At 46.0% G+C, this 25,016-nt stretch overlaps 2 long non-coding RNA genes across 3 annotated transcripts in view; both read left to right on the top strand.

Annotated features, from left to right (window-relative positions):
* The window catches only part of LOC127593335 (uncharacterized), a 165,992-nt gene that overhangs the window by 68,099 nt on the left and 72,877 nt on the right, over window positions 1–25,016 (top strand). The window lies entirely within an intron of this gene.
* The window catches only part of LOC127593331 (uncharacterized), a 37,655-nt gene that overhangs the window by 6,477 nt on the left and 6,162 nt on the right, over window positions 1–25,016 (top strand). The window contains exons 2-3 of the long non-coding RNA XR_007960377.1: window positions 16,464–16,513; window positions 17,463–17,532. This is a non-coding gene — a long non-coding RNA (uncharacterized LOC127593331). The remainder of the gene's footprint in view (window positions 1–16,463; window positions 16,514–17,462; window positions 17,533–25,016) is intronic.

Genomic DNA, 25,016 nt, shown 5'->3' with positions numbered 1-25,016 from the left:
TCCCTGCCCCCCCCCTCTCAAACCCCCTCCTGTTGGCGGCCAAAAAAGAGACGCGGGACATTTGTCATTTCATTATTACGTCCAATTTGTTGTTGTCAGATGACGAGAAAAAGCGCCGTGTTTCTTTTTGGCGTCAATCATACATCATCTTTGAAATGTTATTAAACGCGGCGTATCGATTGGGAGCTCATTCCGCAAACAACATTGTCTCTTTCGCTTTGCGCTATCATGACTTATTGTCACGTTTGACAAGCGTGCCGGCGGCAGGTCGAAAAAAAGGGCTGCTACTGCTGCTGCTACTGCTGGTGGTTTTTCTCGCATGAGTAGCAAGGCAACACCAATATGAGCATTCACATTATTGACCGTTCTGGACTAAATTTGGAATAAGACTTGATTTACATTTTGAATTCATTTCTTGATTTATTTGCACATTAACTTATTTCACCTGCGAGCCGCTCACCCATCCCAAGACTCGACCTCCCCAGTCCGCCCTACATCTGGTTTACAATCGCTTGCATCATTTGAGGACGGACAAAAGCCAAAGTGCACATCAAAGTGCTGCTGGAGTTCGGACTCGCCTCGCTTGTCTCATGGAGAAGATTAGGATAAATTGGGCCACAAATGACAGTATGGTCATTTGCGCGGCTTTGATTCCGCAATCGCAGAAACGACCTTAATAGGACGTAAGAGCCACTGGAGAGTGGTCGCGTTCCGAGCGGTCGCATTCGACGTTTGCCTTAAATTACTCGGCTGGGGAGGAATGAAGGGCATCTGACAACAAATTGAGACAAAAAAATGTTTTTTTTTTAATCACAATAATGTGAACTGAGTTTCTACGTCTGTTCACTGTGAACAAGATTGCGACTGTGATCGCGAAACGGCTCAATATTTAATGCCGTAACTGTAAACAAATCGTACGTTCATGATCACAAGATGATATGTTAGCATGCCGCCAGGACAAAGGACACCTACACACATTCATCTGATCACATGATGAAATAAACAACCGTCTCAATCAACGCTTGCGTCGGCTTTCCCCCTGACCGCCTCCCCACTCTTCTATTATGGCGCAGCTGCAAATGGGATGTGGTGGCACCTGGATGGTTTGCGAAGCCTCCCTTCTGCAGGAGGGATGTAATGTGCTCATTTCTGTGCCATGTTTTAACATATGGTTGTTTGCTGAGGGTTTTTTTTTTCCAAATCTCTCTTGTTATTTTTCCCCTCGCCCTTTATCTGTTTATTTTCCTCTGCTGATATGTTCATTTATTATTTTGTTTTAATTTGTTGACTAGAAATAACCCCAACCACAAAGTAGTCATTTCTAAAAAAAGCACTTTGCTTATATTTCTAGTAGGTTTTAACACATAAAAGTGTGCACGGGGAAATGTTCAGCATATTTCTTGGCGAGCTTTGTTGAGCCTGCTTAATTTGAAGTGACTCAAATCAGGACTTTAAGGGACATGTCAGGTTTATTTGCGCCACATGATATGCCTTGTAAGCATCGACTCTTTGTGAGCTATCCCTTTCGGCTGGACTTTGGTGTCCTCGGCGAGGCTAATAAGAGCTGAGCTGAGCGTTGGAGTCCAGCTGAAAGCCAGCCAGCGGCAGACAGCCGAAAGGCTAATTTGCCGCTTGTCTTCCGCCTGAATCACACACAACTTCACAGATGGCGTCCTCCTAGTGCAAAGTCAACATCAGCGGCGCGCTAGCAAATTGACCCCCCCCCCCCCCCCCCACAACCCCCACCTGTGCTTTACAGTCCATCCCACATTTGTTTGCATTCGGAGTGGCGGCGGCGCCGCGCCACTTTCTAATGAAGAGCCCTGATTATTTCTGCTCATCACATTCATTCGTGTTCAATGACACTTTATCTCCCACCGGCAGTCTATTGGACAGCAATGGAAATGTTATTTAAATGGAACATTTCCTCCACAACATTCATTCATTCATTCATCTTCCGAGCCGCTTGATCCTCACTAGGGTCGCGGGGGGTGCTGGAGCCTATCCCAGCTGTCTCCGGGCAGTAGGCGGGGGACACCCTGAATCGGTTGCCAGCCAATCACAGGGCACACAAAGACGAACAACCATTTGCACTCACACTCACACCTAGGGACAATTTAGAGTGTTCAATTAGCCTGCCATGCATATTTTTGGAATGTGGGAGGAAACCGGAGCGCCCGGAGAAAACCCACGCAGGCCCGGGGAGAACATGCAAACTCCACACAGGGAGGCCGGAGCTGGAATCGAACCCGGTACCTCTGCACTGTGAAGCCCACGTGCTAACCACTGGACTACCGGGCCGCCCTCCTCCACAACATTTGGAGGTAATTTGCTGCAATTATTTTTTTTTTTAGAAGTTAGTGTCATGGGAATTTACCAGAAGAGGCTGCTACGTGTAATTATACATGTTGTAATGAAGCAGCCTGTGGCTAATCGGCAAAGGTTTTGGAATGGACAAATGCATGTAATCAAAGACGAATGTCTTCAGTGCGGCAGAATTTTGCTCAGTGCAAGGCAATTTTAATTTTTTTTAAATATGATTCAACTAAACAATCATATGCTCGTGAAAATTAATTTTCCATGCTAGCTGTTTGGGCTCTATTTTCATGGCTGGCATACATACTGTGTAGTGGTGGATCTATGAGAGCGAAGGCTGCGCCACTGTGGGAGTGGTTAGAGCTGACATCTATCAGCACCAATTAAATTATTTTATTGAGGAATGAAATATGTCACGTTAGACCTGAACCGTTTTCGAGGTGGTCCGAGCAGGCGAAAAGGTTAGCTTGACTTTCTGCCACCAAATTGTCTCTGAGGCACACGCTCCTCCAAGCCCCTCCTACGGCTGCATTGGCCGAGCTGAGATGAGACTGCCAAATTGGCAAACACGCACAGAGAGAGGGGCCTTGTGCTAATACAAAAATCATGGTGGAAAATTCCCAGAACACCCTGTAACATTTGATCAAATCAGAAATGTATTGGGGAAGCAGCATGTGGCTCATAGCCCGAACAAATATCTTGTATCATTATTTTTCAATGAGCGACATGCCATTTCACTTAATCCATTCAGTTTCCTCGTGAGTTTGCATGAAACTAACGTACCAATACTAAAACAATGTGCCGCCTCCTGATCACCAACACAAGTGTTGACACTTACTTGAAACAGAAAGTGCAAAAATGACCTTGGCAAGAAGCCACGTTTCCGCACCAAATACGTTCTTATTTGATCACATGTAGCAGCCCCGAGCTACAATGGGAATGTTATTGGAACGGAACATTTCCTTCAAGCCATTTGCATCTCATTTGCAACATTTACTTATTTACGGCGGGGGTTTGGCGGGGGTCAGGTACCCATACAGCATCTTATGGCTCATTTGTATTCTCGCGCCGCCACACGCTAAATGGCTGCGGCGTGATCGTCTGATTTACAATATAATGTCAATCAAACATTCCGGACTGCCGTTTACAGGCAGTTCAGCTATGTTTTATTCATGGCTCTTTCAAAATGTTCCATTTCTTGGGCCTGGCGGAAGATAGTCGAGGCACATTCGCAGAAATGGACTCATAAATGGCCACCGCAAATCAGCTGTTTATTCTTGCTGTTATGGCTTCTGCTGAATAAAAGAAGCTATTTCTCAGGAATGTTCCCCGTTTCATGATGAATATTTGCAGTGTTTAGTGTTAGCCATCGTTTCCAATTCATACTGAGATGTTGGATGACAAAACGGAGTCAAGGTCAACGCTAGACGGAGATGCTTGCTAATTTCTCTGGGAAATATATATTTTTTTTATACGCTGTACATGTAACAAAGTTAAGTTTGTCTTCTGACCGAAAGCATGGCAGCCGTTGCACAAAAATACGATTAGAGAATGAGATTCAATAAACGGCTCGTAAAATATTTTACTGATGGCCGCTCGTATTAACCTCATTTATTGTTAGCTTGGTAAGAAAAAAACCTCACACAACTGAAGCAAGGCTCTAGCCAGCTATGCTACCAGGGCGTCGCTTTTTTTGGCTGAACTAATAATAATGCCACGTGTTTTTGCTCTGTCAGATTGATAATGAATAATAATCGAAGTGTACGCAAAGCTCAAAGAAGTGGAAGGCGGCTGTGTGATGTTTATAAAGGCGACCAAGCTAATTTGTGTCATTAGCATCGGGACACGTAGCAGCAAACTAAGAGTGTGAGTGACAAGCAGCTGGCGTGCGTTTCAAGTCAAGACTCTTCCACATTTAAAAAGGCATTAAAGTGGTAATGAAGTGCTCAATGATGACTGATTGATCATCAAATTGAGAGATTATTATTCACTTTGCCCGCTTACGCTAACACAATCGCCTCCGCCAATGCCCCGTTGCTGCCGCTTTGTTTTCGTTTTTACTTTAAATTAAAACGTCTCCCAAAAGGAATTAGCTGGAAGTCGACGCGGACCCTCCATTTGCATAATCTAATGCTATGTTTATGAGCTAGCGCGAAGTGTAATTTGAATAAGAATGAGCCCGAGCAAGCTTCAGGTTGTGCGACGGTGTGGGCATTTTCAACCTGCTACGTACACGAGCACTTGTTTACTTTTCACGCATGGAAATATAAATTCCACAAGCACATGAGAACATATGTATGGCACAATTACCGCGGTTTCTTGTAAATAATGCAACTGCGCTGGAGTTTTCAAACTATTAATTTGAATTGGCGGGCGGGGGAGGGGGGAGGGTCAAATTTCATTAGCCGCTATTCAGCCATGCGCGTCATGTAAGCTGTTAATATGATACGAAAAGATTTCGCTCTGTGTACTGTATCTGTCTTAGAATTTAATTGCCGCATCTGGCAGCCTTTTGAAATAGTGTAAACACGTAGGATGGAATTCTCGGGTAGAGCATACTGTACAGTGAACAAGTCTTTTAATGACCTTTTTCACTTTGTGTGTAAACGAGAAATAAAAAAAAAAAAAAAGGACAAACCGCATCATTAAACCGTTCGAGGTGACAGATTGGCATCTTCTGCTTTAAAGAAAGCGAGCATTCAATGATTCTTCTGTCAATGCAGCCAAAAGATACGCCAACGATAAACTCTCAAATATACAGTGTAAAAACACGAAGCAATTCGAAGGAATGCGTGTCAAAGTCGATTAACGTATATCCTAATCGAGACCATTTTTGTGTTCTGTTGTTGCGACACTTTAGCGAACAGAAACAGGAAAGGGCCACATAAATAGCAAAACACTCTGATTGGTGATGAGGTGTGTGCGGCGACAATCAAGCGCTCGTCGCTCTTCGATTTGGCGAGCGCTCCGAGGTCAAGTGGCGGATGATGAGCCTCGGCGTTGCAGGTGCTGCAGTCGCAGCAGCAACAGCAACAGTTGCACCGGCAGGTGGTCTCATCAGCTAGTTGGAGCCGACTGTTGCTCGTAGCAAGTCGCGCGGAAAAGTGGCGGGGAGCACTCGGGGTTGCCCGCGCTTGATTAATAAGGACACCGAGAGGCAAATATGCGCACACAGTCGCCGGGTAATGAGCCGCAAATGTGATTAGGTCTTTATGCCGCACCTGCTTCCAATTGAGCGTGCGCGGCGCAACGTGCGACCTCTGCCCCCCAAGTGTTTGTTACGTGCAAGTGCAGGTGTGCCACACTTGATTGCCTGCTTGTTGTTCTCACAAAGGCCTTCCCGAAAGAAGCTTTGGACTGATAGAAGACAGTCGGCATAATCCTGCATTCGTATAGACCAGGGGTGCCGAAGTCCGGGTCTTCGAGAGCCCCGATCGAGCCTGTTTTCGATGTCGCCCTCCTCCCGGCTTGCACTTGTGTGCCTTATTGCCTGTATTGTATTGTTCCAAACATGACTACAACAAAGTAACAAAGCTTTTGCCGAAAAGAGTCCTGTTGACTAGCGTTAGCATGAAGGCTAGCAGATGCTTCGCTCTGCGTGGGCATCTCGGTTGCCCTCCTGATAACCTCCATAGGAAAAGTAAAGTTTTAAATATTGCATGGCCGTGATGTAAATTTCCTCACTAAGTTGGCCAACAAAAGCGCAGCGCTTGCAGTCCTCCCGGCAGCGACTCCATTCAGCCACGTGCGCGTCGTCATCCCGAGCATGTACAGAACGGATTGAATAAACTTGATTGACTCCTCCTCCAAAATGCTTAATGCTCCCCAACGTTTTTGATGATGTTTCAGGACTTCGTTTTAAATCAGGTGTCTACTCAAGGGGCGGAGAAGGCTGTGGCGGCGATCCATATCGCACTTCTGATGGGGCCTCGCTTGAAAGAGACGCTAATGTCGCTTATATGAGCGTCAAAACGCTTCAATTAGAATGCTTTTGCAGTGCGGCGTTAGCAACGGGGGGGCGGGGAGGCGTTAACTCTTCCGGCGGTGACGATGAATAGTGAATGCTCGACACAAATTCTGTACATTAAAAGTTTTACTTCACTCGCAATGTTTTCCGTCGCGATAAACAGCTACTTAATAGATTAAAAAAACTCACCTATTCGCACCTGTATGTGAGTCTGAATCATCTTCTTTGGGCAAATTTGTCAAAAACAAAACATAGCATCAACAATGAGCAACTTTTTTGGGGAATCTTGCTTGCGAAAGTCAGTGAATGCTGACCTTAAAGGTTTCATTTGGTTTCAAAGGTTTCACATGTTTACCGTCACGACGACCACAAAACTTTGGGTGACCTCATAGCGTCCGACTTTCCTCTTTTTTGCCGTCCCGCCCCCGGAGCTTCCCACCTTCAATCCGCTGCTATCATGGCCGGGGATCTTGGATAAAGGCAACATTTGAGTCATTATCTTCAGCTTCCCCGGGGCTAAAATGGATACTTGTCAGAGTTGGCCATGTAATGGGAAGACACTCAAGGTTACAGCCAACGAGGAAGACAAGGAGAAAGATAAAAGCGGCCGTTGAATTGGCTGCTGATCAAGCTTGCAAATGCAGCAAAGGAAAAAAAAAATAACATCGAGCGACTCGGCGAACTAATCCTCATCAAGACCATCGATCGATTTTTAATACACAGTCAGGCAATCGCCACTTCCACATTATCTGCGCCCTCGTCACCATCCGGTTGGCCAATGAGAACAAACGCTCCGCCGTTACCGCTCTCCCATTTCCTGAAACCCCGGGTCACTTTCCGCGGGGACCGGGTTCTTCTTTTTAATGTCTTTCATCCAAATTCCCCATCTGAGAGCAATTCCAGTGACACTCCCCTCGATAGACGAGAAAAGATCCATTTTCTAGTTCAAGGGAATTCAAATAAGGGGATCAGAAGGTAGGGGGGAGGGGGGGGGGCTTTGAACGGAAACGCTGACATGATCATTAAATGGTCGACGGTAATGGAGTACAGTAGTGATACTTTTGTTCACCTATCGGAAGCAGAATAGATTAGAGCAGCCTTTGACTCAACATGCTCCGCTTGCAAGTTCTGCTGTTTAAAAGCGTGTCGTGGCGCAGTTTCTGGTCACTTTTGATGGAATATTCATGCCGTGAATACTTAACACGCCTCTTAACCCCTTACGCAGCAAATGGATTCAAGGGGTTTTGGTGTTGCCTGCTCTAGTCTATTAATACACACCTTTGTGATCCCCCCCCCACCCCCTTATCATTCTTGGAATAATCTCTGCTTCCATGCGGCGTGACGAGAAAACGAGAAATGAAAAATTGACTGCTTTTCACTCGAGCCGATCAAACGATCAGCTCGTCCGCGAGCTCTGGATAACGATCCGGATCAGTTGAATCCGTGTGTTGGGGCAGGGATAACGTAATACATCCAAGATAATACATCCGGAATTGTAAGGGATGATTCCGTATGAAAGGGTTCACTTCGGTGTCAAGCACGGGCATCAAAGGCGAGGCCCGCGGGCCAAATCCGGCCCGCCGTGTCATTTTATACGGCCCGCGAAAGTGAATCACGTGTGTCAAAACGTGCACGGGCTTTGCTAAAATGTGCACCGAAATGTCAAAATTTGTCACGTGTCGTAAATAAGAAATGAGATTTTTGCGAGAATGTTGTGATCCTCTTTATACTCACTTGAACAATAGTTGACTGATTTCAAAACTACAAATCCATTCATTTGCTGTGTACAAATAATCATGCGATGAGACGATTAAAAATGTAAACGACCCTCCGAGGGAAGACGCAACTCCGACGTGGCATGCGACAAAAATGAGTTTGACACCCTCGGTGTTGAAGGGTTGCTAGCTTGTTAACACCTGGCTAAAATTAGCAGCTGCCAAATATGTGCGGTCCCTACAGTGATAGGGTTAATCTGCATTTGACAATTGTTACGAAACGAATACAAAGCGGCGATTTAGACAATAGCCATCAATAGACGAGGGCGACACCCAGTCGGAAATTGTGCAACAGCGAGCTGACATTCTTCCAAAATGAGCGGGCTCCCCGGCCACCGAGCTCTTTTATTTTTTGTTTTAATTCACCCAGCCGAGGTGAAATGTGCGTCTCGGGTAAGACAAGGCGAGTCAGTCAGAGTCGAGCGGCAAATCCCAAAGGCGCACAAAAGCAAGTCATTTGAATGTTGATTCAAATATGCATTATTCAAACCGGGGCCGAACACGAATTTGTGTTTTAATATACGCAAACACCTCAGTAATCTCCTCTACCTTCTCATTACGGAACGAGAGGAGACGCCGTTGCTGTCGAGAATGAGTTGGAGGAAGCCTCGGCGGCGAGAGCAACAGCGAGCGTTCCTCCCGCGGCTTCTTCCGCCGAGCAGATCAGAAATACAATGCGGCAGATGATCGAGTCTTAGTGTCAATACATCAGCCCCAGAAAATTACCTTCCTCTCTGCTTGGCCTACTTTAATCTCTCGGCCTCTATTGAAGGAGGGAACAGTCGCTCCCCCTGTCCTATTGACGACGTAAAATAGGTCTGCCGGCTTGATTGACAACTTTGTCCACCTGACAAAATGTAATGCGGCAGAGGACAAAAACAGATCTGGAATTCTTTGGACTCAATCTGGTGCCGCCGATTACATTTTCTACGCCGCCGTATGCTTTATTGTATCAGATGGGGTGAAGGGGGGGGCGGTTGGAGTGTTTTTTTTTTTTTTTTCGTGCACGATGCCGCATGCTTGCCCCTGTGTGTGGCTTCAATGCGTACTTAAACGCGGGGCGACAATGAGCCAAAAAATTCGTCTTCGTTTGACTATGACGAGTGGTAATTGTGGGTAGTCGTCGCGAAACAGCAAATTTGTAGCCTGGCAAAGAACTTTGGATGGTTGGGAGTGGAAATTGGTTGAAGGAGTCCACGTTTTGGATTATTGTGACACGTTTAGGGGGGGGGCTTTTTACTGAAGCCTCTTTCAATGATTTGTCCTTGAGGTGCGACTCCTTTCGCGATCACATTTTCAATCTGGAGGTTGCGTCAAGCTCTTTTTTAATTTTTTTTTTTTAAATCGCAGGCCAAATTGTGATTATGGTGTCTTTTATGACTGTGAAAATGCGTGTCACATTATTGCAAATACACCACATTCGATGATTTAAAAAAATGTATTGGAGCTCATTAGCCGCTGAAATTTGTTTCCATTGTAAGCTTTGTCAAACATTCCATTCTTGATAGACGTGCCCGGTTGATATCGTCTGGCCCAGATTTCTTCTTTTGGATTCAAGTCCTCGCACACTTCACATGACGAAACGTCCACGTGGCACCAAAATTTTTCAATAGCACAAAAACAGCAGATGACAGTTAAAAACATGACTTGACTGTGGAGAAGTTAAATGTGTCTCTCCCCCCTTTGGCTCCACCCGCAAAATCTCAGCATGCACGTCGCCCGGAGATGTAAACACGGCGGATACAATTGCGCATAGATGGTCGCGAAATGAAAAAAAAAAATATCCAAAAAAAACCTGATATTGGACTTCTTTCCGCCACAAAATAGATTGCACGACAAACGTGGTGTCACTATTGTGTTCCTCTAAGCGTGATAAGAAAAGAACATTTCCCACAAGCAAGCATGGGAGGTAGTCGGCTGAAAATATTCAGCGCCGGAGGAAAGTTACTTTTTGGGCAAAGCAAATTTTCACCGTCTGACTTGCATCCTCCATACAATGTGTGTGCAGTCAAGATGCTTTTTTTTTTTTCAAGAAAACCTATCGTCATTTCAAACCTTACCTCGACTTCAAGGCAGTCAGACAGTTACCGATTCTATTTTGGTCGTTGATTTAATAATACAGCGGATGATTAATTTTGAGTGAAAGTCAAAGAGTAACCAAGAATAAGACTTACTTGTGTGACTCCAAGCTAGTGCAAATCATTAAGATGACACCATGAGCAGAAGTGTTAGAGCATAACAAAAAAAAAAAAAAAAAAAAGCGATTGTAAATGCACAGTAATAGTGAATCTGAGAATACAGACGACATTTCACGAAACGAAGACAAGATCAAAAGTCAAAATCATGTAAATACTGACAAGCCAGAGCAAAAACAATCAAGAGGTTGATCGAAACAATCGATTTGAGCATGAGCAGCAAACAAGGTCAATAATCCGACGGCAACTTGGCGCTTTGGAATTCCTTAAATACATGGCGAACTGGTTGAACACGTGGGCGGCAGGTGTGCACGCTGGAGGAAAAGCTCTCCTCTGCCACCTGCTGGAAACACACGACAACACGATCGTGACATAACGCATTATGATCAGTATTTTCACATTTTGAGTCAACGTCACCTTGCGTCACCAGTTTTTATTTATTTTTGTTCCCGCTTTGGCCACCTCAAAAACCACCTTTGCTGAACCGTCCGCCCGAACTCAAATAAACCATATCGAACGGAATAACAGTCACAGCATTTCAAGAAGATTCCGAACTCCAAAACTCCCTTCACAGCTTGCTCAGCGACGTACGCAATGCAGCGGCGCCTTGTTTACTTCACGTGTTGCGTTATTAAAGCGATATGAAGTCGGCGGACGCGCTGATGGATGAGTGTTTCTGTGCCAAGCGCTAACACACCGACGCCATCCTCGGCCACCCCGCCGCCGTTGTGAACCGTTTCCATTAAGTCCCGGCTGAACCTTTTTTCATGATTGTACGCGACCTTTACAAAAGGTTAGTTGTTGTGCAGCATAGCCGTTATCATTGTTCTCCCAACTGAGACCAGGCGGTATCGGAATCACCGACGCTCTAATATCATCGAGTGCTGAACGCTAAGGGGAGGGTGAGTCAAGTGAAACGGGGGGGGGGGGGGTCGAGTCCACTCCAAACGTTTATTTGACAGCTATAGTGCACGGTTACTCTTGATAGTTTATGGATGACGGATTCCGGCAATAGTATAAAAAGCGCAACGGTGACGTGAAAATACTTGGATACAATCCACTTCATGCTTTTTGATTTCTTGCAATTTGGGCAGCTGGCCCTGAGGGATCAAACTTCTGGGACGGGAATTTTTTTATTTATTTTTTTGAGATTGCAAAGGGGGATACTCATCTTAAAGGAGGGAATGAGGTTGGAGACGCAAGCGCTCTCGATGAACATTCTCAACGAGGGGCTCAGGAAACATGGCGTCGAAGCTCCCGACTGATTCTACCTTCGGAAGCCTAACTTGAAACTCTGATTGTTTTTCAAGTCCTAAGACTAAATACTTCGGTCCGAGGTCAGGGATTGGATCAAAAGTTTCAGTTCTCGGTCAGGACTTTGTCACAATACTTTGGCCGTCAGGTCCACCAAACCTTTAAGACAAATTTAAAACACAAGAGAGACTCTGAGTCAAGCTTTTATTGTCTTAGGGAGTGTCCTACTACATTTTAGGTTTGCATTGTAGGTTGAAGTCAAATATTTTGGACTTCAATTTGGTTTAAGTCTTCAGACAAAATGCTTCAGTCCTAGATCAAGGGACCAGAAGAGTTTCAGTTCTTGGTCGGGACTTTGACACAATACTTTGGCCTTGTTGGGTCTTTGTTGAGTCTAGATTTTTTGGGTATTGGCTAAGCGCTGGGCCGAACTTGCTACTTGGTCAACACCTTTGTCGAACCACATGTGTTTGTTCCTTGCTTGAGTCTTGGACCAATCAACGTGGTCTTGTTTGAGTGGTGGAGAAACTGGAAGCACCTGTTTTGAGTCTGGCATCTGTGATGCCGGTCTTGTTTGAGAGGTGGATCAAGCGTTGGTTGAGTCTTGGGCCAAATGTTTCAAGCCTTGTTTGAGTGTTGAAACACAAAGTTGAGCCGTATTTGAGTACCAAATTGGTTGAGTCTTGGACCAGATGACCTTTGACTCCAATACGTTGTTGGGGTGGTCAGTCCTTGTGTTTAAAAATATGCCGCGATAAATCTCATGTTCGGGTCAGAGATAGAGATTCTTGAAGATCATCAATCACGAATGAAATTTCAGTGCCCTTTTGTTCAGTCCGCTCACGAGCTCACACCCCATCCTGGCGTCAGACGAGGTGACGTCTGAAGACAAAAAAGCTTTTCGCCGTCTGCGCGTGATAAAATGCGGCGGTGTCACACTCGCCGAGGCTGACGTCCGGCATCTGTCCCCGAAGGTGACGTCGGCGTGATCATGAGCCACGACAGGCGAGCGAAAAAGCTATTTGGATGAGCGACGGCGCTATTGTTGCCCTCCCTCCATCTCTCGCCGTGCCCCTCTTCTCCTCCCACCAGTGAGAACCTGGAGGCATATTCATGAGGGAAGCATAATTAGCCAGTCAGGATTTGGATGGCTTCCAGATAGATGACTTATTATTGCCATTATTGATTTTTGCCTGCTATGAGCCCCGCTATCTGGGATTAATGCTGTTAGAATTTAGAAGCCCGACACCATCTTAGCACTTAGTCCCATGATGAATGGTGTTAGGCAAAGTCGTTTGCACTGACGCTCGCTTACTTCCCTTCATTTTATGTACTTTGCCTCCCTTATTAAGGCTCTTACCACTGGCTTAATCGCCTATTTAGAATTCTCCTCCTTGTGACCTAGTTGTGTTTTATTTGGCGAATGAAATTAAGTTACCTGTAAATATCTTCTTTTGCCGGGGCGACCATCCATCTCTGTTATGCGCCAGCTCCATTTTGCTTTTAATTAATTTAATGGTGCCTGTGTCTGGAAACTATTAACCTCAATGAAGCCGAGAAGAGAAATCGGTTTTCGGTTGTGCCAAAAAGGACGCGTCCAGGGTTGAGTCAACCAGCGGGGAGGCGATAGAGACTTTCATCGCGTAAACAAACAATTTGCTTTGAAGGGAGCGCCCCCTCCCTGCGTCCTCTGCTGGTGTAGACCTGTGATTTTAGAGCAGTGTGCTGTTTTTCGTGCGAAAAATGTTTGTTAACTTTTGTGAAAACTGAGCCAGAAGTCCATTTCTTTTTTTCAGTACGTTGAAATGAGATAATCATTTGAGAATATTACACTTTTTGTCATGTTTTTGATTGATTCTTGCCCCACTCATTGAACATATGTGCCTTGGCTCAAAACAAGATGGAAGTTATTGGTTGAGCATTACCGCCAAGGGCTAGCAAAAATATTCACCTCAACAAAACTAATGACCGGTGAGTTCATGTTTGGAATACGATGAGTTGTGGCTAGCAGGTTCGTTCAATTCTCCAACTTGTACATGCTCTCTCGAAGGATTCTCCGATGAAGCAAGATGACACTTAGCTTAGTCTTGGTTAGCATTCATCAACTATTAATTAGAATACGTTTGGTCAGGAATTTGATCAGTGTAGGGTTGCCCGGTAAACCAAGATGGCACTTGCTAAGTAGCTAGCTTAGTCTTGGTTATCATTAACTAAATATTAATTAGAATACGTTTGGTCAGGAATTTGATGAGTGTAGGGTTGCCTGGTAAACCAAGAGAGCGCTTGCTAAGTAGCTAGCTTAGTCGCGGTTAGCATTTGCTGATTCATTATTAACCGAGGACGGAATGTGATTGTGGTTTCTTTGTGCACCACCGTGAAACTCCGTTTCGCAGACCCCTCACACGTTAGTTTATCCAGCGTGATGCGCAATCTTTTTCGACAAAATATATTCCGTACACGGGAGAAACCATTGAGAATCAATGTCGGTTGTACGGGAACCAAATTGTCAGGGGGGGGTCAACACGCGCACAGTTTACAGCCGGTAAACAAATCGTGTTCGACTAAGAGGTGCTTGGTAATGAAACATGGCGTCTTTGTTTGCACTTTGAAAGCTGTGCGGGAGCGGGATAAATAAGTGTATTGGAATAGTTTTTTTTCGGAGTTGATATTGGCAGTAATGGCCATGGCATGTGTTTACAGTCCAAGAACGAGGCTGAATGCTTGGGTGAAATTCTACCTATTAAAGTGGAGGTGGAGGGTGGGGGGGGGGGGTGGAAATGCTTACTGTGATTTCCCTCAGGCTTTTATGCTCAGCGCACTGAATGAAAATGTGGCATTTAAAAAAAAAAGTCATACACAAATGTCGAATTTTTGGCGCAATGTGAGCAAAAACTCGACAAGCAAGCAACACTTTAGCCCGATAAAAGATCCCTACATTAGCGCCTGACCTTGCTTGGAACATGATGGATGCGCCACTGCAGTGCAGCACGACAAGGGGATTGATCGTGTCCAACACGCTCCTTTATGCGCCGCACTGTACCGCTCACGTTTCAGTGCAGAGGTGAAACATTATACAAGGGAGCTCATCATGGCGCTCAAGCTCCATTTATAAGGGAGACACAGTGCGTATAGTACATATGGTGGCGGCTGTCCGAAGACAACTACATTGTTTTTTTTTTTTCTTCAATACAATGCTTGCTTTCCCTTATGTATTGCTGAGCAGGGATGGGCAGTGACGCGCATCGCTTTCATGTCTGTCCAAGTGCCGGCACAAAAGTAAGTAAGTAAATAAATAAATCGAGCGGCGGCACGATACATCCTGATTTGAGATCTGATGCCTAATTGCACATGAGCAATGGATGATGCCCATGCGTGGAAGGAGCAGATGTGTACAGCGGCCAGAAGCGTGCTTTGCTTTGCCGAGGGCGCTGGTGTCGTGGGCGGAGAGATGGGTGTGTGTGTGGCAGGGGGGTGTTGTTGATGATGTTTTCTGGCAACCGGTGCTTGCTGGTGGGGGGGTCCGGAGAAATGGCCAATAAGCGTTCCCCGCCGTCCTCATCACACCTCAAGCTACAGGCGATTATTAATCATTTAGCCGCTCTGCGATAGCGCACAACGCCTGTCATTGTCGCAGGGCTAGCAAACCGGTTTTGCCTTGGCCTCCAAAGGTCATTTTTGCCTGATTTTCATGATTTTATTTATCTTCACATTTGGCGACATAGGTCGCCATCTCACATTTACGCACACTAATCAATTTCCACCCAGTCGGGCGCCATGTGAGCCAGCATTGTGTTTTTTTTTTTTTTTGTGGGTTTTTTTTTTGGTCTGAGCAATTTATAGCTTTGGAACAAACGCTGGGACAATTACATGCTGGGCATGTAATGGAGCAGTTACACGGCCTTTATAGGCCATATCTATTACTCATGACAATCACAGCCTAAATCAGCCATTCGTGTCATTTGAAAGCCGTTTCTTTCCATCTCGCACATTGTTGATTGGCATTGCACTCTTACAATATGCGCTCCGTATAGCTTTTACCTCACTGGCAGCTACGACAACATATTGTGGGACACTCGCATCAGCTATTGCGCCGGGGTCTGAATCGTGTGATGCGCAGATCAGAACTTGTCAATGTCCTCGCAACTGAGATGACGCCGGCCATTGATTTCAATGTCTTGTGTGCTAGATGTGAACTTAAATGGATATGAACCGTAGAGGGAGCCAGTGAAGGGATGCCAGAGTAGGAGTGATGTGCTCTCTCTTACGAGTACCAGTCAAGAGGCGAGCAGCAGCATTTTGGACCAACTGGAGACGCTTAATGGAGGATTGGCTGACTCCAAAGTAAAAGTGCATTCCAGTAATCTAGCCGGGGTGTGACAAAGGCATGAATGTTTGTTTCAAAGTGCTCAATGCAATGTGTTTGAATGAAAAGAAATGGCGTTAGCAAACCAAACCAGTTCGCTCCAGCAGCGCAGTCCGTAGAATGCGTCGTACATGCATACAAAGTGGACAACTACGGTTAGCCTTAATTTTCGAATGTGAACATCTTCAGTTCTGTACACAAATGTTATCCCGACGCCTTTGGACACTGTTGCGCAAAAGTGTTTTTTTTGTTGGTTTTATTTATTTATTTATTTTTTTGGGCGGCGTTGGAGGTGTTTTCGAGCATGGCCACCTGCTTGGATCCTCGCTCACTAAAAAGAACCTCATGGCTTTTGTATTCCCTTTGAAGCCGCATCCAAGGAGCCGCGAAATAACTCAAGGAATAAACATCCCGCACACACACACACACACACACACACACACACCACGAGTGGGTGAGCCAAGTGATGCAACAACAAAGCAATCTAATACATGCGCGGCTACTGCTCATTTGTGTGTGTGAGAGACATTATATGTGCTAATTAACGAGTGAGGTGGTGACAATGGGGTCTCATTTGTTTTTCTACCTCTCAGGGTTCAAGATGAGATGGTGACATTCTACTCCCCAAGCTGCACAGTTACCCGTAAGTCATTGGCTATTTAATTATTAAAGGATGGGGGGGGGGAGACACCTGACGGAGCAACTCCAGCTGAGCTTGTTGTTTTCTATTTTCACCCGTTTTTGGTGTAGTGTAAGTAAAAGAAACATGACGTGCTTATTTGTGACTTGACTTCGAATGTGAAGTAAACAAATATATAAACAGTGGTAACTCTACTTGCAAATGTCTCTTCATACGAAATTTTCAAGTGATGAAACGCCTCAACAGGAAAATGTTGCCTCTTGTTGTGAAACGTCTCGCTGTTCTTCCATTGGCTATTCTCGGGCATCATCCTAGCATCCCATTGGCTAAGAGGGATCTCTTCTGTATGTGACGATGTGTGTCAATAGATCGATATGTGTCCTTGGATCAGTTCTTGACAAAACGCCAGACGAGAACAACTTCTGAGAGAGAACCTGAACAAAACAGGGCACAAAATGATGAGGACGCAGTTAAAGGTTAAATGACCATCATTTTTATTCTTTACTCTATTTTTTGTTTTTTACGTTATCATCAACTCATTTATTGTGCACAAATCTAATTGTAACATGTATTTGTTCCATATTTTGATGCATTTTATGCTTTTGAAAACATTTAGGTCTGAATTTTGGGGGGCCTTGGAACGGATTAGGGCATTTACATGGAAAACGCGCCTCGACTTACAAAATCTTCTAGTTAATAAATCTCTCCCCAAAACATACAGTATTTATTTCACAGGTAGAGGTACCACTTAGTACATAGACTTGGTGTGGAGTCCTGCACTAATGAACCTGTACTATTTGGGGGTGCGGGGATGGGGGGAGGGGGCTTGAACCAAATCATGAAGCCTCTTGGATTTTAAATCTTTCCCAAAATGAGTTGCAATCAAGAGATGATTCTGACCGATGTGTTCTATTTCTGGGTTTTTATTTTATTTGTTTTTCTTCTGTTGCAGCTTCCTCGGACAGTGACAGCGGGCGGAGTCTCCGGCGTCACACCTACTGGCGACGATCATCATCCGTGAGGTATTTTGATTTCCTTGAGATATAAAACAAACCGTTGTGCTTTTGAATGAATGGCGACAACAGGCTGAAATTTGATGAACACGTGAATCAATATTTGTATGCGATTATTAGCAGCTCGCGAAAACGTCTCGGCAACCGCCGCGCTTGTATAGACAATCGATATTCCCGCCGCTTGTCGTTCTTAAAATACACAACCCGACTCTCATTACTGAATATGAAGATATGGTTTGGCTTCAAAGCGCCGGCGGTTCAAAGGAACTCGGCGACATCCTGGTGTGGTATTCAAAGAAAATATATTCCAAATAGAAAGCAACTGGTTCACACGGCCCCCACACTCTGTATGTTTTCAATTTCAGAGAGGAGGTTTTGGGGGGGGGGGGGCATCCAAGTGAATGCTGGTGTCTTCATTCCCCCATAATTCAATCAAATCCGTCTGAGCCTGGCGATGGTTTGAGTCCATTCCGGCTCCAAATGAAACATTACTCCCAAGAGTTCCAGATGGTTCCTTGGTGGTCATTAGTTATCGTCATCAATCAAGAAAAGGAAGAGAATTTCACTCGAGGGTAAAACCTCTCTCTGCATGTCCCACGTGCAAAAAAAGCAATAAATATCCCGACCCGGTGCGAGGATTCACGTTTGCCTGAAAACGCAGGGGTGAATCCGATATGGGGAAAGCCAGAGAGAAATGAATATTTCATCGAGCGGGCGCGTTTAGAGCGTCTTGAACTGCAAATATAGCACCAAAGAAAGCTAATGTTGTCAAGCCCTTATTTATTTATTTTTATTTCATTAGCGCCGCACTCTGTGGACATCCTTGTTTACTCACCTGCAGATTTCCGGAGTGGGGAATTAATTTTATCGATTTGCTGTCCATAAAAAAAATAAAATATTATACAGTAGTTTACCGCCGGTGATCTCCTGAAGGAGGCATCCACAGTCGATCGCAGGGAGTGTATCAAAGAGCGCCTTTTGCGCTTCCGGATAAACACGTCGGATGACCCGAAGCGACGAGAAGGCGTCTGAGAGAATCTATTCCATGACTGGGAAGTCATCTTTTGCCGCTGTCAATGAGGGTCGATCAGGTGCAGTTAGATCAAGGACGCGCCACCGCAGGGCAGATCATGTACACAGAATGCCATCGCTGTTGGAGATTGCCATGTCAACGCCCACGCCGGCAAAATCGACAATCCAAACGCTGTCAAAGATCTCAAATCGGGAGAAAGCGCAGGATGCTCGATCGTGGTCTTTTTATTTGTCGAGGCTTTCCGTATATTTTGCCGTTCTTGAACATTTTCTTTTCTCTGCAAATTCAGACGTGCTTGGTTCTAAAAGGAATAGCTGACACGGTTCGGGAACGTCAGATCCCACAAACGTAGACACAAACAAAAAGCATGTACAAAAAAATCTCATCTCATCTTCCGTACCGCTTGATCCTCACTAGGGTCGCGGGGGGTGCTGGAGCCCATCCCAGCCGTCTCCGGGCAGTAGGCAGGGGACACCCTGAATCGGTTGCCAGCCAATCGCAGGGCACACAGAAACGAACAACCATTCGCACTCACACTCACACCTCGGGACAATTTTAGAGTGTTCAATCAGCCTGTCATGCATATTTTCGGAATGTGGGAGGAAACCGGAGCACCCGGAGAAAACCCACGCAGGCCCGGGGAGAACATCCAAACTCCACACAGGGAGGCCGGAGCTGGAATCGAACCCGGTACCTCTGCACTGTGAAGCTGACATACTAACCACTGGACTACCGGGCCGCCCGTACAAAAAAATAAAATACATAAATAAATCTGACAAAAGTGCTCCAATGGAAGTATAAACCGAAATCACTGGTCAAAACAAGCAGGAAAGAAACTTTAACAAAAAGTGATTGCAAAGGGGGCAGCCCGGTAGTCCAGTGGTTAGCACGTCGGCTTCACAGTGCAGAGGTACCGGGTTCGATTCCAGCTCCGGCCTCCCTGTGTGGAGTTTGCATGTTCTCTCCGGTTTTCTCCGGGTGCTCCGGTTTCCTCCCACATTCCAAAAACATGCATGGTAGGCTGATTGGACGCTCTAAATTGTCCCTAGGTGTGAGTGTGAGTGCGAATGGTTGTTCGTTTCTGTGTGCCCTGCGATTGGCTGGCAACCGGTTCAGGGTGTCCCCCACCTACTGCCCGTAGACAGCTGGGATAGGCTCCAGCACCCCCGCGACCCTAGTGAGGATCAAGCGGCTCGGAAGATGAATGAATGAATGAATGATTGCAAAGGGAAGGAAAAAGACACTCCGAGATAATAACCAAATGACTCAAGTCCAATGTCAGGAAAACAAAAACGTGAGCAACATCAAAGACAAAAAAAAAAACTAAAAAAGAAAGAAAATCTGGAAGCGACATGAGGTTTGGTTGCTTTCCATCATGCATGCCCCTGCGGGATCAAAAGTTGCTCTCGAGTGAATGACAGGCAGCTGCAGCCGCTGTCGTACTGCGCGCTGGTCAATATGAAGCAGAAAACAGCAGCCGGGGATCGATGAAGCGCTCCCCGGCGACGGCTGCATCCGGAGGGGGAGAAAAAAAAAAGCTAGAAATGACCAAAATGTTGCCCGTTTCTGGTACAACAGTACGAGGATCTCGGAACTTTATCGGTCATAGTTTTCGTGTCAAACGTTGGAATCATCAACCGCATTTTTTCTGTCGAACCCGATGTCACATTTAAAATTGGTTTCCAAAGGTGGTGACGACGACACGCTGTGTACGAACGAGACGAGGCGACTCGTCCTTAATTCGATTTGCACGATGTTCATTTCAGGGCGCCGCGAACAAACATGGCCGCTGTCGCTTGGCCGGCGTTCAATGTTAATGGCGTGATTAGCGCTTCCCTCGCCGTGGCCATTTATTGGGGCCCATTAGGCGTGCGCCGCTATGCCCTGCTGACTCAGACGCACTTAGGAACAAACAGTATTATTAAAATGGCTATCAGCGGCAAAATCTATCACGCGGAATGGCCTGTGAGGTCATCGCAGAGTGTGTTCCCCGAGTGGATTGCCTGAAAGGGAAGGCGATAAATCCACATTCACGGCTTATTAGCGAGAACGGCCAAATCTCGTATTCCTCTCACGCAAATCGTTGCATATTCTGCGGTTGGACTTTCTGTCAGGTCCTTTCGAGATGGTAAAATACAATTTCAGATTTCTCTCTAAAATTGTCCCCCCACTGTACCCCCCGTGACACGTTTTGCATTTTGTTTCCCTGTCTGGGATTCGATTTATTTCCAGTGATACCAAACGGCATTGAAAATTGTATTGTATTCTCCTTAGCGTAGCTCCATCTAGTGGATGCATAATGTAACCGCAGCCACTATTGTATCGTCTATTCTATGCGCCTTATAATGCGGTGCGCCCTATATATGAAAGCAATTTTAAAATAGGCCATTCGTTACAGGTGCGCCTTATACTCCGAAGCGCTTTATAGTGCGGAAAATCCGGTAATCGACGGGATGTGTACATTTGTGCGATCAAGTGGGTATGCAACTTTCAAAGAAAACATGAGGGCAAAATGCTTTTACTTTTCATTTCATGGGATTAAAATTTAACCGCGAGTAATTTCCGAGCAGCACAATCTTTCAGCAAAGCATAGCGACAAAGAAAATAATGCAAGGGTCCACGTTCAGTCATCTGTGCCTTGAGTAGAAATTAGTCTTAGTTTTTTTTTTTTATGTTAACTTGCACAACTAACAAAAGATGACTTAAAATAGACGTAAAAGAATTTTCTCTGTGACCCGCCGCAGTAAGTGCAGATGCAAATTAGCTATAATCTTCATCTCTGCTCTCCAGCGGAACATTTTCCTTGCTGATGAAACAACGAATCAAATAAATATAAGCAAAACATCACGTGACGGTCTCCGATCAATAGACCGCTAACAGTTTCTGCCGTGCGCCATTTGCGTTTTCGGCGGGCTAAAACGATTAGCAAAGACTTGCGTCATCTGGGACAATCAGATGGTACTCCTAAAAGGCATAATGGCGTTTGATTGGACATTGCCGCGGCCGGCTGGCAGCGAGCCGATTCCGTAATTGAACAAATGAGCCGTACGTCGTCCGCAAACCGTCTTTTCGCGCTGGGCAACCGCAATGCCGTCGAGCGGCGCGTCGGGGGTTGCGTGAGTCTCTGACTATGATGAATTGCCCGCGGCTTATCAACAAGGAGCTGGCGTGCGGCGTCGGGAGCAGCGTTTGATGGCTTGTCAGTCATTCCGTCAATGCTTTTCAATGCTCCTCCTGTCCCACGCTGACGACTAATCCCGCCGCGCTTCTGATGCGCCTCTAATTCCGCGACGGAATATTTGGCTGTAGATACCCCCCCCCCCCCCCCCCCCCACTCCCGTCCTGGTAAACAGTCAACAGCAATCTGAGCCTGACGGGCGCGTGTCGCATTTGAGTAGCCTTATTTATTTCGTGACCTTTTCCATGTCATTATGGATGCACTCTTGCTCCATGCTAATGTCTGTTAGCTCGTCTATGGCGTTTCTCATCAAATGTCCGCATGAAGCTATCAGTGAATTGAAATTTGATTTGAAAGAAAAAAGAAAACACAAAGTGAATGCACACTTTGTGTTTTGTTGTCGGGCGCGTGTCTTATCCAGATGGGGAGCATCTCGACAAATTCCCCCTTCACCTGCTGCATTGTTTCCCCCCACCCCGTGCCTGTCAATCATCCCACACGCGCTGCGACACGCCGCTGCTGACGGCTGACATGCATGTGACAGCAGGATTGCTCACTTCATACGCACTGCTTTTTGTTGTTGTTTCACTAGGTGGAGTCGGGGGCGGGAATAGGGGCGGGGGGGGGGGTTCCCCCCTTTGATAAGCAAACTGTTAACCTGCTAAGCAGTGAGCGGAAAAATGAGCCGGCTTGAAACCCTACTTTGAAACCCTAACCCCTGATTTTAAACAAGTAGAACCCCCCCCCACGCTCCTCCCCCCCTTCCCCCACCATGGCCAAACCCTCAGCCTGACTTGAAATGCTGCTTTGAAATGATCCATTGACTTCAATCAGTTGCGCGACTTTTGAAGGAGGCTAGGAAGCAAGACGTGTCGATGATTGCCACTCTACTGACCAGAAAAGAAAAGAAGAAAAAAAAAACCCGTGTAGCATTATGAGCGTCTGAGCGTCATTTGTGCAGCCGGCGGTTGATTGCGTCTTAAACGCCGCAGGTCGCAATTGGACGTCGGATTAGCGCTTTGCTAGCTGTCCGGCGCTTTTTGCGCTCTGATTCACATTCTCAGATTTCGTTACGGTTCAATTGTGGTTTGGATTCCATCGGGAATTTCGATTGGTTGAACTTAGCACAATTTCAAACCCGATCCTTGACTTGAAGCCCTAAGCCTATCTTGAGAGGCTAACAAGACATGTCCAAAAAGAAGGAGCGAATTAATCATCCCGGCGCGTTTAATCAATGCAGGTCATTTCTTCAAACGTGAACGTTTTCACTTTCAGGTCAACAAATTGCCATCTTCAGAAAATAAAACAACGTGTAACGGCGCAAAGTTTACGACACGGGCACCACTAATTGATATAAAGATTATGACTTCAGCCGATGGGAAGCCTGCACTCAGGAAAATCAATCGATCTGTTTTGTTTTATCTCGGCCGAGATTAAATTAGCGGCGGTTGTGTCCCTTGGCTGATGGGTTTATTTCCGTCCTGGTCGTCAACATCTTTTTTTTTTGCCTAAAAAGCACGCTGGGCCTCTCGCTGGGAATCAATGCGGCTGATGGAGGAGTCGTTGCTCTGGACGTGACACCCGGCCGCTCGGGCAACGTTTGAATTAGGAAAAGCTCCTGAGAGGACGCTGACGCTTTGCTGATGACGGTTAGCCCGAGAGTCGATGGCGCGAGACAATGAAACTCGCCGCACATTGTGACTAAGCCAGCTATTAAAGCCTGAGGTCACACATTTATTGGAGTATCGACCCGAGTGCGGCTTGTGTTCCAAAGATGGCCGTGCATATACAGCGTCGACGCTTATATGCTTGAGTAGCAGTCACCGACCTCCCTTTACAACCCAAAGTCTCATATTTCTTTCATGAATCTGTAATCGTCGTCGCCCCGTCAATGTAATCTGCCAAAGGCCTTCGGAATCAGCAGTCAGAGTATATAAGGCCTCTCCATTTTAGGGGGGGATGCTTTATTTTCGGAGACAAACATGCCAGATGTAGAAAAAAAAAAAAAAAAGACCCAATATGCGTCTACTGAACCCGTCTGATTTAATTTTATGTAACTACTTGACAAAATAAAATTTGAAGCAAAGAAAAAAAAAACTCTGTAAAAGTCAACGTGAAATATGAACCTTATGGAATGAGCCACATGCTGCATCACCCATTCGAAAGCAATCCTTTTTGGTTCCCAACGAGTAGCCGGCCCCTGCAAAAATTCCACACAATGCAAGGACTCCATTTTTCATTGGAGTCAAATAAATGTGAACTTTAAAAAAGCCTGGCACTGCTCCCTGCGGAACTCCTTTTATTGGAGGAGACTTTCACAGGGCTGGACCCGTGCTGTGCCTCCGGTCTGGCTCGGGGATTAATAATGTATATGTGTGCTCCCGGGGGATTAGTAAACAGGGACATTATGATGGAGGACGAGTGGACGGGGCGATCCATCTTGCTCGCGTAATAATACGCCGCTCCGACTACAAGGGGAAAGTCGCTTTGCACTCACCGGTCCTGTGATGGCAGCACAAACTGCACACGCACGCACGCTCGCACGCTCGCACGCTCGCACGGCATCACAGCAGGACTGATGAATCGCTTTGGTTGTTTGCACTGCGCTTCTCGCTCCCGCCGCCCATTGTGGTGGCGGGAATAATAAATTCCCGTTGGTCGGCGAGTGCTTTTTGGCGACGGACGGAGGCGAGCGGAGAGCTTCCATGTCAACATTCATTAGCATTTAGACACGCGAGCACAAACGTTTACTTAGCAGATGAGATGAACGAGGGCCAAGCGCTCGGTACTCGGGAACAGTCGGCGGCGATTACAGGAAGTTTACGTGTACGTGCGGAAGGAAGGGTCGCGTCATCCAACCGCACCGCAATTTCGCTCTCCTAATGATCAATGTCACTTTAAAGGTTCATTGAAATCTCAAGGGACCTGTTCGCCACAATACTGGAGCGCGATGAAAAACCCGCAAAGTGACAACCATATGTTTATTATATACACATTGGACAACAAAGTGTGCGAACAGATTGGCTCATGACACAACATCCCCAAAGCATTTTACATTAAGAATAAATAAATATATAGATGGCGCCAGGGGGTACTAGTTCGCCCCAAAACATAACCCTGAGACCTGCCTTAACCTCCTAACGTGAAACCCGAAACGAATCACGAACTTGAAGCAACATTTTTTTTTTCGAAACTGTAATCCAGGTTTGAGACCCTAACCTCGGCTGTAAACCCCCAAAAATAACTTGGAACCCTAATTTGGAACCTTATCCTTAAAATGAT

The sequence above is a fragment of the Hippocampus zosterae genome, chromosome 20 (assembly GCF_025434085.1).
Source record: "Hippocampus zosterae strain Florida chromosome 20, ASM2543408v3, whole genome shotgun sequence".
NCBI lineage: Eukaryota > Metazoa > Chordata > Actinopteri > Syngnathiformes > Syngnathidae > Hippocampus > Hippocampus zosterae.
This window is presented reverse-complemented; position numbering and strand designations above follow the sequence as displayed.